Source organism: Schistocerca piceifrons, unplaced genomic scaffold, assembly GCF_021461385.2.
Source record: "Schistocerca piceifrons isolate TAMUIC-IGC-003096 unplaced genomic scaffold, iqSchPice1.1 HiC_scaffold_1424, whole genome shotgun sequence".
Classification (NCBI taxonomy): domain Eukaryota; kingdom Metazoa; phylum Arthropoda; class Insecta; order Orthoptera; family Acrididae; genus Schistocerca; species Schistocerca piceifrons.
In genome coordinates this window covers 22,501-27,500 of record NW_025727263.1, presented here as the reverse complement: position 1 = coordinate 27,500, position 5,000 = coordinate 22,501, and the positions used below count along the sequence as shown (strand labels likewise).

At 54.1% G+C, this 5,000-nt stretch overlaps 1 non-coding gene across 1 annotated transcript in view; it reads left to right on the top strand.

The window, feature by feature from the left end:
- The first annotated feature begins 3,468 nt into the window (after positions 1-3,468).
- Positions 3,469-5,000, top strand: part of LOC124734336 — a 1,909-nt gene continuing 377 nt past the window's right edge. Inside the window, exon 1 of the ribosomal RNA XR_007009329.1 lies at positions 3,469-5,000. This exon is cut by the window's right edge and continues 377 nt beyond it. This is a non-coding gene — a ribosomal RNA (small subunit ribosomal RNA).

The window sequence follows — 5,000 nt, the reverse complement described above, 5'->3', positions numbered from 1 at the left end:
ACAGTGGCCGCCTTTCGACGCCACCCACAAAGGCTGCAGCCTCTGTCGACCATAGCACCCAATCTCCAGTGGCTCTGCCGCACGAAGCCGTGGACCGGCAATGACGCCACCCGCACCCGTTCGTGCACCACCCCAACCGCCAAACTCGCACCTCCAGCGGATGAACGGCGGACGTTTCCCGCACTCGTAAAGTGCAATCCACCCCTATAACTTGCGTTTCATGAAGAGTTATTTCCAATATGCGACATTCCCGCTGTCCGTATACATGAGCCGCGACCTGTACCACTTACGAGCGAGAGACGCGATCGCGTTGCTCACTGTACGGCGTCCGATACCGAGCCATCAGCATGTCGGTCCCCATGCGCGTTGCACTCGCACTCGCAGTCGCAAAAACGTGGGGCAAATATATTACGCGGAAGAGTTATAACAGACCGAGCCCCACTGCATGGGGGGAGTCTTTGTCACTAATGTACACAGATGGAACATTTTGGACTGGAACCAGATTACCCGTACACACGGCGCTGATTAGTAATCAATGCAGAGCCATCAAACTACAGCAAATATACACAACTGTCCGTATACATGCTGAAAGAGTCTGCCCAAAATGGGAACCACACGTCAGCCAGACACTCTGATCACGCACCACTCTCTGCTTCTAACAGGCGCACATACAATATGTAAGCACCAGCATGGAACAACATCCAGTGCATCTTCTCCGCCACATTACACAATCCACACTATCACAACCAGACCAGGAGGTCCGTGCGGAAAATACAATATCCCAGCCTTTCGACATCCACCATTGCGCAGACCAGGCACCAACACCCACACATGTCCTATACAACGGTGCACCCAACATCACAATAGTACCTCCTGTCACAGCGCACAAACAATGACATGAGTCAAAGACACAGGTCTCACACAAGCATAGAATTGGAGCGCCGCCTCTAATAAGCCAAAGGTGCATCCTGACGTGACAAATCTGATCATGTCACAAGCATTCACTTACTATAATCACTATCAACGAACCTGCCGCCCCCGCCCCCCCCCCCCCTACACCTTTCCGTACAACAACGTGTAACCTAACCTAACCTATGTTGTACCTTAACCTAACCTATGTTGTACCTTAACCTAACCTATGTTGTACCTTAACCTAACCTATGTTGTACCTTAACCTAACCTATGTTGTACCTTAACCTAACCTATGTTGTACCTTAACCTAACCTATGTTGTACCTTAACCTAACCATGTTGTACCTTAACCTAACCCATGTTGTACCTTAACCTAACCCATGTTGTACCTTAACCTAACCCATGTTGTACCTAACCCATGTTGTACCTTAACCTAACCCATGTTGTGCCTCAACCTAACCCATGTTGTGCCTCAACCTAACCCATGTTGTGCCTCAACCTAACCCATGTTGTGCCTTAACCTAACCCATGTTGTGCCTCAACCTAACCATGTTGGCTAACCTAACCCATGTTGTGCCTCTAACCTAACCCATGTTGTGCCTTAACCTAACCCATGTTGTGCCTTAACCTAACCCATGTTGTGCCTTAACCTAACCCATGTTGTGCCTTAACCTAACCCATGTTGTGCCTTAACCTAACCCATGTTGTGCCTTAACCTAACCCATGTTGTCGCCTTAACGTAACCCACGTTAACCCACGTTGTCGCCTAAACCTGCTCTGTAATTGTTATACGACTCGTTCAATTACTGTAGTGTTGCCCACCCGCAACCCTCGCAATATAGTTCGCTACTCGCACTGCCCGCACCCCTGTGTATCGCTTCATGTTAAACACCTTGCAAGTCTTGCTCACTTTCCACATGCTCCTGCTGTACACTGTAATGTGGATGGCAGCAGGACGTACATGCCGCCCCTCCCCACGTCCCCACCTTGCCCCCTGCCTTCGCAAGCTGGTTGGTGAGAAGTTTGCATGTTCAATGCCCTTCGCATGCGACGTACTCAGGCTACGTTGTGGTGCGGCCTGTGTCAACTGTCCGCTGATGTCGTACGCGTGAACCACAATCTGTACTGCACATTCGTCCTTATGTACTGAATGATACATCGTGGCACATGTGTGACCGCACAACGACTGCGCCCAAAAACGGCGGACCATACAGTGCAAATATTGTGCACGCAGCTACGTGTCGTCTCCCTATGAGAGCTGGATTGCAGTGTGGTACGCCATAGAGACGTGTGGGAGGAACGGACGCCGTGGATGGCGATCAGCATGAGCTGTCTGTTGATGTATTCGGACCTAGTCGTCTCTCCTCACACACCGTGATGGCATGGTGCACCGCGTTCCATATCTGCGACATGCTACAGAGGCCGGTTGACAGTCGTTCGAGCAATGGACATCGCATACGTACGGGGGCCACCTTCCACGTATTGTCTAGGCGTGCACATTTTGTTGCGTGTATGTGGGCAGACGTAGTGTGGCGTGACACCTGACACAGGCATGCAATAATCGTTGAAGTTGCAAATGGCGATGGACGCCTGCGTTTTCTGGTGAAGTTACGCAAATGAACAAATGGTAACCTGTTGTGGTGCGGTTGTTCTCGCTAGGGGTGAATCGGTGATGGCGACGATAGGTTGAGGTACTAACCGGTTGTTCCAGCGATACCCACCATGCCGACGAAACTGAACGGCATCTGGGTGTGAAGCGATACGCGGCGGTGGCTGGGTGGGACCGTCCCCGGCCGGTGAGGGGGCGCCTCCCGGCGTGCTGGCCGCGCGGTGCGTGGGCGCACGCGCTACAGCCGGCTGGTGGGGGCGGCCAGTGGCAGGCGCGCCGGCCGACGGACGCGGCAGGCGTCGCAGCTGCGCGCCGGCGCACCCTGCGCGCGGCGCCGTGCGGCCAAAGTAGGTCCTCGCGGGCCCGGTGCGAAGCGCGGTGGACATCTTCAGTGTGCTGGTCCGATTGAGGACTGTGTGCGTTGAGGATGCGCCGCCGCCCGGCGCTCGGCGCCGCGACGCCGTCTGCTGCTCGGTCGCCCCAGCGGTTCTCGCTGGTGGTTTGTATCGCAGCTGTGCGGATGTGTTGGCGCGTGCGCTGTGCTGGGAGAGTTCGCTTCGGCACCCAAGTGGGGCTTTTGTCCTTCTGTGGCGCTGGCGTTGGAGCTGCCGGTCACCGTAGGTGGCGCGTGTTGTCTCCCGCCGGCAATGCCACGACAGCACGCTCCCGGGCCTCTGTCGGCAGCGGCAAGCTCAGTTGGGAGCACGGGTGGTCGCACCGAAAGCGTCTACTCGCCTAACTCCGGGCGATTGCGCCTCTCTCGAACCCGACCAAGTACTTGGGACGGCGCTGCGCGCCGCCGGGACCTGAGAGGGTTTCGAGGTGTATTGTGCAGGGGAGCTCAGCCTCCTCCTGTTTGCAGAATGATTGAGCGGACGCTTGCGTGTTCGCGCGGGCCCCCGGGACACACTCCCGGGCGGCCGGCTGCTCAGCTCTAGTTGACGCAGCTCCCTGGTTGATCCTGCCAGTAGTCATATGCTTGTCTCAAAGATTAAGCCATGCATGTCTCAGTACAAGCCGCATTAAGGTGAAACCGCGAATGGCTCATTAAATCAGTTATGGTTCCTTAGATCGTACCCACGTTACTTGGATAACTGTGGTAATTCTAGAGCTAATACATGCAAACAGAGTCCCGACCAGAGATGGAAGGGACGCTTTTATTAGATCAAAACCAATCGGTCGGCTCGTCCGGTCCGTTTGCCTTGGTGACTCTGAATAACTTTGGGCTGATCGCACGGTCCTCGTACCGGCGACGCATCTTTCAAATGTCTGCCTTATCAACTGTCGATGGTAGGTTCTGCGCCTACCATGGTTGTAACGGGTAACGGGGAATCAGGGTTCGATTCCGGAGAGGGAGCCTGAGAAACGGCTACCACATCCAAGGAAGGCAGCAGGCGCGCAAATTACCCACTCCCGGCACGGGGAGGTAGTGACGAAAAATAACGATACGGGACTCATCCGAGGCCCCGTAATCGGAATGAGTACACTTTAAATCCTTTAACGAGTATCTATTGGAGGGCAAGTCTGGTGCCAGCAGCCGCGGTAATTCCAGCTCCAATAGCGTATATTAAAGTTGTTGCGGTTAAAAAGCTCGTAGTTGGATTTGTGTCCCACGCTGTTGGTTCACCGCCCGTCGGTGTTTAACTGGCATGTATCGTGGGACGTCCTGCCGGTGGGGCGAGCTGAAGGCGTGCGACCGCCTCGTGCGTGCTCGTGCGTCCCGAGGCGGACCCCGTTGAAATCCTACCAGGGTGCTCTTTATTGAGTGTCTCGGTGGGCCGGCACGTTTACTTTGAACAAATTAGAGTGCTTAAAGCAGGCAAGCCCGCCTGAATACTGTGTGCATGGAATAATGGAATAGGACCTCGGTTCTATTTTGTTGGTTTTCGGAACCCGAGGTAATGATTAATAGGGACAGGCGGGGGCATTCGTATTGCGACGTTAGAGGTGAAATTCTTGGATCGTCGCAAGACGAACAGAAGCGAAAGCATTTGCCAAGTATGTTTTCATTAATCAAGAACGAAAGTTAGAGGTTCGAAGGCGATCAGATACCGCCCTAGTTCTAACCATAAACGATGCCAGCCAGCGATCCGCCGCAGTTCCTCCGATGACTCGGCGGGCAGCCTCCGGGAAACCAAAGCTTTTGGGTTCCGGGGGAAGTATGGTTGCAAAGCTGAAACTTAAAGGAATTGACGGAAGGGCACCACCAGGAGTGGAGCCTGCGGCTTAATTTGACTCAACACGGGAAACCTCACCAGGCCCGGACACCGGAAGGATTGACAGATTGATAGCTCTTTCTTGATTCGGTGGGTGGTGGTGCATGGCCGTTCTTAGTTGGTGGAGCGATTTGTCTGGTTAATTCCGATAACGAACGAGACTCTAGCCTGCTAACTAGTCGCGTGACATCCTTCGTGCTGTCAGCGATTACTTTTCTTCTTAGAGGGACAGGCGGCTTCTAGCCGCACGAGATTGAGCAATAA